Source organism: Cavia porcellus, unplaced genomic scaffold, assembly GCF_034190915.1.
Source record: "Cavia porcellus strain 051 isolate PalLab524CR breed Dunkin Hartley unplaced genomic scaffold, mCavPor4.1 scaffold_13, whole genome shotgun sequence".
NCBI classification, from domain to species: domain Eukaryota; kingdom Metazoa; phylum Chordata; class Mammalia; order Rodentia; family Caviidae; genus Cavia; species Cavia porcellus.
This window is the reverse complement of record NW_026947496.1, coordinates 28122459-28132069: the sequence shown is the minus strand read 5'-3', so window position 1 is coordinate 28132069 and position 9611 is coordinate 28122459.

The following is a 9611-nucleotide window of genomic DNA, read 5'->3' as shown; positions in this document are numbered from 1 at the left end:
GGAGCCAGTAGGAAGAGAAAGGTTACACACAAAAAAGGATATTTTGGAAAACATATTTCAGGCTGTTGTGATGTCAGTGTCCCCACCAAAATTCACACTGCAATAGAATCCCCACGGTGGCTGTTAGGGGAACCCACGTAGCCAGAGGTTCAGGGGTCCATGTATTAACAGGTCACGATAACAGTGGCTCTGTTACAGAGGCTGCTCCGTCTGGCACCTCTGCTTACCTCCTCACCTGGTGTCCTTGCCATGCTGGGCCATTCCTAACCAAGCAGGAGGGCTTTGCCAATGCCAAGCAGATACCAGCCTGGTGCTTTTGGCCTTCTAGGACCTGGAGTCAATAAACACTTTTCTCTTTATAAATTACCCAGAATTCAAGGTTTGTTCAACAAGTGAAAATCAGAGAACATATTTAACCCCATTCACTGACTAGAGACATTATAGGATTATCTCAATACATGTGCAGAAGGCATTTGGTAAATATTTCCACACCACTCACAAATTTAAGAGGAAACTAATAATGCAGTGTAGTACATGATAAAGGTTATTGACTATTCTAGTTTTAAAAAATGTTAAATTTAAGAGGAAAAATGACCACTGAGCATAAGATATAAAAAGTTAAAAGAAAAGAAAAAAAAAAAAGGAAAGAAAATATATCCCTTGTGCAAAGAGACAAATAGACACAGGTAAAAGAATGGTAAATACAAAAACAAACCCAGATGCACAGAGACACCTTAGTTAAGACAAAGATAGCACTGTGGGCAGAAGAGAGCACAATGTTTTAAATAAAGAGCACTGGGGGAAGAGGAGGGAGGGAAGGACCTACCTTGGACAGCCACAGGTGTTCTCTTGACAGGAAAAAGGATCTGTAACATCAAGGAAAACAACTAACACCATGTTTACCCCAAAGTAATCAGCCTTGATTGCAAATCAATGAGCCTCGAAAAGTAGACATCAAAAATGCCTTACAGAGTGCCAAGGTAAGCAGGAAGCCAGGGAGAAGGGAGGCAAGGATGGGCTGACATTGGTGGAGCTGGCATTGGTGGCCTGGGGTGTTAGGACTGGGGCAGCTCGTCACCAGTGAAAATTATTGCAGTTTTTCATGTGTTCTCTGCCGTACCGTGTGCGTTCACCCTGTGCTAGGTTGGCATGTGGACATGTCCACCGGGTCCTCACTGCCCATCCCCACTCTTTCAGCCTGGCCACAACACTTCCTCTCCAATCTCTCATCCAGATTCATCCACACATGGAAAGCTGTTGATACAGTAATAATGTCTCTCTTACAATTTTCAAAAACAAGATGGAGCATGATCAATTTACCTTAAGCTTCTAAATTATATAAGAACTGCCTTGAAGGTTTGAAACCAGAAGAGGACTCGTCGCCTTCAGAACGTGCTAAAAAACTAAACAAAATCATGGGTACAGCGAGCGTTGGTGCGGGAATACCTGAGTGGGGCAGGTGAGCAGGATGAGCAGCACTCTCCCATGAGTTTGAGGCCGGGTTAGAATCTAGTACCAAGTGATGGACGTGTTGGTGTTCTTGACCAACTACATAATGAATATGGGAATGCTTTCTTGTTGAAATACATTTAAATAACACAGACGTATTACAAATAAGATAAACCACTGCCCACTGCCAGTGAATTGGTAGCCACCCAAGTAGAGGAAAACAAAGTTTACTTCTCCTCTCTGTAAGATCCTCCCCCTTCTTTTCTTTGCTGCTATTGTTCTCTGGCATTTAAAACTTGGTCTTGACATATTAGAAGAAATTAAATCAGTCTATTGATCTTCTTTGTATATAAGCAAATAGACTAACACTAGTGCACTTCTGTGTTATTATTTGTCTTTGAGAAAACTGCTTAGATTCCAACTGTACCTGGTAATTTTAAATAGAAAATTATTGCATTTATGTCAATAAACATTAGAAATGTCTTTGTTGCATAATATAAATTAGAGCAAGAAATGCATAAGCTACAAATAAAATACTTTTGCCAAGGCGATGGGAAAACACACACCATGGTGGTGAACCTGTGGCAGGCTGTTTGTTAATACCAAAAGCTCTAAAAGGCTCACCGAGACTGGCATAGTATGTTCCTGGATGGAAACACTTCATGCTGTATCAATCTTTAAATTTAATTAAATTAATAAAAATATAAAATTCATAAAGCACTCCTATAGATAAGTAAAAATTTAAACAATGAAAGTGAAAAATCACATGAAATATGTATAAGAAATTTTCTAAGGAACTAAAAGGTAGCCAGTGCATAAAAAGAAGCCTAAATTCATCAAATGGTACACCAAGATAAAAATATAAGGGAGAGGGCCAGGGGTTTAGTGGCATAAATGCCTACCTTGCAAGTATGAGGTCGTGAGTTCAATCCCCGGTACCAAAAAAACCCAAAGGAGATCATTTTCAAAATGCCATATGCTTATGATATTATTTGTCATATGTCTGTGAGATATTTAAATGTACAAGAAAACATTCCTGTATTCATTTTGTAATTAGTCAAAAATATTAGTATATACAGCATCGTAACTGTACTAGACTCTAATACCACCTCTCTAACTCCGCTATATTATCTTTGGCCTCCTTTTCCAGCTTTATTTGATATCATATAGGTATAACTATTTTACACCTTCTAGGCCAGTGATGGCAAACGTTTTAGAGCTTTCAATGATAGTAAACAGTTGGCTGCAGCACATGTGCCAATGGTTTGCCATTACTCTTTTAGGGTATCATTGTTTCATACTACTACAGGTTAAAATCTGTCCTACGGCTTATATCTAAATGTCCCCTCCACCGAAGCCTCATGTGGTTATATTGGTGGGGCTTCTCAGGGGTGGCCGGATCTGTGGTGTGTGACTCAGGGTGTGATGCTGGGATTAACATGCCCCGCCCTGGTGTCAGGGCTATGTACATACCGGCGGGCAGCCGGGATAGAACGTGTTAGGAGGAGGCCTGCTGCCATCGCGGGCTACTGCTGCTTCTGTTGCTGCTGCTTGTCTTCTGGTGGCACCTGCTCGCTCTGCCATGCCTATCTGCTGTGCCACCCTACCCTAGAGCCCGCTGAATACAGACTGAAACCTCCACAAATCGGGAGCTGTGATAAACCTTCCTCCTTTAACTTTGGGTGTCAGGTGTTTGGTCACAGCAACAAGAGAAGTAAGACATTCTGTCTTTTTTCTGTCATTATAAATGAGCCATAACAGCACTTCTATCGTTGAACATTAAGCAATCTTATGAAGAATATGATCCACACATACTACTTTTTCACCTTTTGGATTGCTTCTTTCAATAGACTCTTGAAGTCAGGTGTAGTGGTGCATGGCTATAATCCCATTCATCACAGAGAATTTCTATCTGTATGTGATATAACTTGATTTTCCCCCTGTTCCCCTTCCCTCCTTTCAACCCCTCCTCATTTACAAAAGCTTTGTGTCCATGTTTTCCTTCTTTTCTCGTTTTTAAAACTTCTCTTCTTCCTTTTCCCATCCCCTCTCCCTTGTTCCCCTCCCTCTGTGCCTCTATGTTATACTCACGGAGCTCCCTCCTTTGATGTTTACAAACATTACTCCTACTCAGTCTCAGTCTCTCTCTCTCTCTCTCTCTCTCTCTCTCTCTCTCTCTCTCTCTCTCCCCTCCTGCTATTCCTCCTCCTCCTCCTTCTCTTCCTTTTCCTCCTCTCTGGGGTCTTCCTATGTAGCTCAGGCTGGCCTGGAACTCACGGTGACCTTCCTGCCTCAGCCTCCCCGTGCAGGGTCACAGGCGTGTGCCACCATGCTTGGCGACCTGTTTCTCTTTTTAAATCCATCCAGTGCCTTTAAAATGATCGTGTTTCCTCAAACACAGAGACATCGAAAACTTTAAAAATACGCAGTATCCTTCTATATCCTAAAGCATTACCCAAAAGTAAGACCAAGAAATCAGAATTCTGCCTCCTGCTATGGTCATATATAAGTTTAACAGGTAAAAGTCAAACATAATTGACCCAATGAAATGGTAGCCTCCATTCATTACAATGTGGATTTTCTCGAGTGGACTCCATGTACCTCTTTGGATGGAGAAAACGCTACCTTGAACGACGACAGCTTGCGGGAGCGGCGATGAGCCGCATCTGCCAGCAGGGGACGCAAGAGCGCCGCACGGTCCGCAGCCGCGGCTTCCGAGCCAGGAGGCTGCTGCCGTCTCCATGACGACAGCAGAGCCCCGCCCCACCCCCAGCCAGGGTGCGAGGGCGGAGGGCGGGGCTTCCTCGGTTCCCACGGCGCGGACCAGACGGCCCAGGGCGCTGCTGCACAGCTCAGAAGTGATGGTTTGTGCTAAATCCGAATTTTCGCGTTCTGGAAGGGAAATACTAAAGGCGTCCGTCCTTCTCCAGAAGAGCGCCTGGGCCCGAGCATTCTTCCAGCTCCCAAATCCAGAACAAAACCAAACTGGGAGCCCCCTTCGTGGGGCACCCTAGCCCTCAGCCCCCTGGCCCGGCCTCCTTGGGGAGGGGCGACCTCGCTACTATTGAGGGCTCCCGACCGGCCTGAGCACAGCGGGCACCGGGTCCCCCGCCTACCAACGCCCTCGGCGCAGGCGGATTGTCGGCTCCCACGCGGGAATGTGCAGATCGCAGGCCCACAGGTCTTCCAATGACAAGTTCTGTTTTTCCGTAGAGCTGTCTGACGTTTTAGGAAGGGAGGGTTGTTTTTCTAACTTGCCAGAGATTGAATTTAACGTTATTAGACAAAGCCAGGTTACTTCCTGTTCTGAACATCAAGTGGTGCATCTTTGAGCCAAACAAAAATGAGGAGAGAAACGAGGCGTCTAAGACACACAGCTCTCTACGGACACTCCCTCCAGCACGGAAAAACTAGGCTCCCTTGGCTGGGAAGATGCACATCTATCGGGCTGGTTCGCAGCCTCCTAGGCCTCAGTCCCTGTAAGGAGTTGTGCTGCCATTTGCATAATTAAACCAATGGGGCAGGTTGTAAGGCTGTGTGTAACCTCGAAAATCACACTCCTGACGGCCCTAGTACTGAGGAGACTCGTGTATTAATAATAATCTGATACAAAACCGTGGCTCTGCCCAGTAACCCACCCATAACACAAAGATGATCTCCCAACCTTCGTTTTGGAGGAATGGACCTTCCCTGTCTGACCTATGGAGATCTTGTTTCTGTTAAACAAAAACAAAAACCGTTTATGGAGATGGTTATTTCAGTGACTGTGACTCCAGTAAATAGGACGCATTCAGCAATAAAAACCTTCACTTAGGCCTTTTACCGGGAAAAGACCCTAGCACCGCAGTTAATTTGCCTCCACAAAATAGGTCAGAGTCTTACAAAGCCAAGCCATGAGGCAGTGTTCCAGGGGCTCTGGCCAGTGTTGCCTTGGGGGAAAAAAAATTAAATCATTAGTGGCTTCACAAGCCAAGAACAAACTCTATTTCCCTCTGGGTGATAGATGTTATTAAGTTTGGCTAGAGATGTGGGCCACAGTGATGGGGACACTTAATGACCACCACAGCAGTGAATCCCAGCTGCCCTCACCCCACCAGCTTGAATCGCCAAGTCCTGGTGCCTTCCACAGACTTCAGTGGAGGCCGAAGTGGGCGCCAACTGATAGTAATTATTAGGTTAGCACTGTGTACTGTTTACATAATATTAGAGGGTTGTTAAGGTGTTGTGTTGTGGTACTGGGGATCCAACCCAGGGGAGCTTGAGCTACATCCACAGCCTTTTTTATTTGGAGCAACTGCTTGCTAAGTTGTCCAGGCTGGCTCAAACTCATGATCCTCCTGCCTTAGCCTCCCACGTTGTTACTATATGTATGCATCACTACACCAGGCTTACAGTGTTTGTGAAGCCAGACCTTCTTCAGCAACATGACCCGGAAAGGTTTTGTTCCCATCCCAAAAGAGAACCGTTCTGAGCATGAATTCCATCTGGGACATTCTCTCCACAGGACAAAACCCCAAAGTTATTCTCATCACTCAGTGACTTGGCAGAAAAGAAGCAACTGGGAGAGAAAGTGTTCAGATTACGAAGAAAGCTCTGTGCTGCAAAATTGGGCAAATAAAGGGAGAAATCTTTCCTAGGATAAAAATTCGTCCTGGGAATGCATTCTGCAGAGGTTATTAGAGGAAGCAAAAACTCTGTAGGAATATAATTGCAGAACTCTCACAGTATGCCAAGATGAAAATTTTCCTTCGATGTATATATAATTAGGCACTTTTAGGATTTCTCTGAGTGCAGTCCTCCACAGAATAAGAATTATTGTGGATACAGAGGAGGTGGAAACTTGCTAGCCAGAGAAAAACAGAAACCCAGGTCAGAGTGGAATCAAGTCTCTTCTCATTGCTCAGTGCAGCCCAGGCTTCTATATTTGGGTTGGAAATGAACAAATAATTCATGCTGGAAATGCAGGGTGACATTTACAGCTCATCACAGACCACCCTGAAGGAAGACAATCTGAATTACAGTTTTCCCACTTTGCAGTGGTATGAAGTGCACCCCGATGACTATTTCATTTTCACTTTCATTCAGTACATACTGATGTCAATGCTTTACCGTAAGCTTGGCTTTGTGTTGGATGTGTTTTCCAACTGTAGGCTGGTGTAAATGTCCTGAGCACGTTTCTGGCAGATCAGGCTCACCTGTGCTGTTTGGTGAGTGAGGAGTATTAAGTGCATTTTCATATTTTCACCTTTCAGTGGGTTTATGGGAGTGTGACCCCCACATAAACCAAGGAGCATTGATAGAAGAGTGTTTTGGCTAACAGGAAAGCCTGCAACTGATTTTCATTCCAGAGTGTGGATTAAATCATTCCTGACTCCTGGACTGGGTTTTGAGGCTCAGGGATTAGGTGGTAGTAGATGAGAAAATGCCTTTGGGGGCTCTGCTTTTGCATTCAGCCAGTACCCGGTCTCTATAGGGACAGATTAGGTATTAGCAGTGGCTCCCATCGCTCTGGAGTGTGCACTCCTCACCCTGAGCCTGATCCGGCTTCTGCTTTGAGCTTTTCTACCTCCGGCCTGTCCAAAGCTCCCAGCCAACCCTAGCCTCCTGCCATCTCCATCTGGGACAGATGTGCCTGTCCAGTCTGCCTGTCTGTCCTGCCTGTCCTCTAACACTCATCACACCACACACCTAAGTGCCTGTTCGATGGATGTCATTAGCCTGAGTTGGTCCTGATTCCTTTGGAAGCCCTGGAGTTCAGGCACTGATTCATATATTCTATTGCCTAAAACAGTGACTTTTCAACAATCACTAGTAATAAAAGCTAACACTTAAGCCAACTATGAATCAAACACCGTGTCAAACATACAACATTCCTTATTCCCTGTAAGGTAAGATTTCGATGATCCCTATTTTAGCAGTGAGGAAACCAAGTCTCCAAGAGTTGATTCGCTCATTTCACCAAGGTCATACAGTGATCCGGGAGTTGGCGTTCCTGTCTCCCTGTGTATGAAGCAGTTTCTCCTGCAATCTCTGCCCAGGCATGGTTGGGGGTAAGGGAGGAGGTTCGGGTGATCTCATCTGGCCGCAGGACCTTTCCGAGGATGGAGCAAAGTCTTCCAAGTGCTCCCCGTGTGCCCACAAGATGTGGGTTTTGCAACTGGCTGGGGGTGGAAGGGCTGTGATGCTGAAAATGAATCACCAGCATCCAAGCCTGGATTTTCAAGCAGCTGGTACAGATGAGTAAACAACATACGCCCTTCCCCACCTTACATGTGCTGCCTCGTCTCCACGGAGGACACCTTTCCCCCCAGATAACTGTCTGCACTTATGCAGATATTTTATTTTTCCAGCTGCAGCAAGAACAGCCTGGATGCTTCAGATTCTTTGGGCTTTAGATGATGGGTTATGTCAACAGCACCATCCTCTAAGGATATTAAAGAGCATTCATGGGTCTTTTTCAGAGGTTCCTCCTTTTAACATGTGGTGGGTTAACATGCGATCCAAATTAGTACCTTTGAAATTACAATTGTAAAAGAACAATAGTACTAAATATTAAATGATCATTATTAAGAACTTACATTTATTCAGGGCTTTCTATTGGCTTTCTGTCAAAACACTAAGCTTTTAATAAGCACTGTCTCATTTAAACACCACAATAGCTCCAATAAACTACGTATTTATTGACTGTGCAGCCTCGAGCAGGGCAGTGAGTGAATCCATGCACAACCAGCTCTGCTATCAGAAGAAATTCCAGCTATACTGTGAGTAGCTCAGCTAGGCTGGCCCATTTCCTGGCAGGCCCAAGTTGGTTTACCACATTTGCCCTAATAGAATTATTAACAATGCCCTCTCCCCAAACCTCTTATTTTGGACAAACAGCATTGTCAATTTCCTCATAAGGTACATCTGTAGCAAATAAAGGGCAGGAGGTCATATTTGCTGGCTTCTTGCCTCTGTACCATAGCCATCACTTACACACTTGGGTTATGTTCACTGTCCCTCACTGAAGATTGCTTTACATTTCAATCTTTGCTTCTTGAAACGCTCCCCTTTTGACCTTGCTCTTTCATGGTTTCAGATACTCAGCTGTGACGTGAGGTGTGAAGATTTAGACTCTGAAGCCCTGTGACAAGAGTCCTGTGTCCTGACTCCAGTACCCGCCTATGGGCAGATTACTTCCCTTCTCTCTAAGGCACAGCATCCTCACACTCAGAGAAGAAGAGTAAGCTGGTCTCATCAGTTTATGATAATACAGTTGCTTAGAGGATGCAGCTGCCTGTTGTTGGTCATATTAGTATCCCTTTGAGGGAACGACAAACAAACTGGTTTCCTTCCTGGTATCCCCGTTGTCCCTGCTAGGTACAAATACACCCCAGGAAGCAGGAAGAAGGACCCTTGGATAATGATGATGTTGTTAAAGGGGGCGGAAGACTGAGCTTCTATAGGAGTCAGGATAAGTCTATTAGTGTGCATGACAACCCTCCCGAAACTTGTCAGACTGCTGTGATTCCATTCTAATTTTGTGATTTGGATGTTTCTTCACTTCTCAGTGTGTGCTGTTAAATCTCGACACTGGAGTCTCCTTCTAGCTCTTCTTCTGTGCTTTATCTCCCTGCCCCACTTTCCCAGAACAGTGTCCCCAGCACTGGACCCATCTCTACAATTGTTACGTGCCTTGTTTCACAGGGAGCTGCTCTCTGCAGGTTATCACCTTGGTGATGTGGACACTGCTCAGTATGGGGGCCAGATTTTAGTTTTGTCTTCCTAGTGCCTACCATTCCCTCTTCTCTTGCTGAGGGAACCTGAAGTTCTCTTTGCTGACCAATACCTGCCTCTCTTAGTGTGTGGTGTGGGTGGGGCTGATCTTCCTCCAGCCCAAAGCCCAAAACAGAAGTCTCATGTCAGGCACAGTGCCTGGCTCACAGATGACCATGATCCCAGAGCTCACTCTGAGCCAAACAGAGCAGTGCTGAGGTCTGTGCTGACATGAGGGAAAGACTCTTCTACATCTGAGGTAAAGGCCTCAGGGCAAAGTCAGCTCAAAGCAAAGGAGAGCTGCAGGGAAGGAAGGATTTCTGTGGACACTGTTTTGGTTCCTGGTCCAGCTTTGAAGCCAGGCTGCTATGCTTGCTAAGCAGTTAAATCTTATTTTATGCTCATGC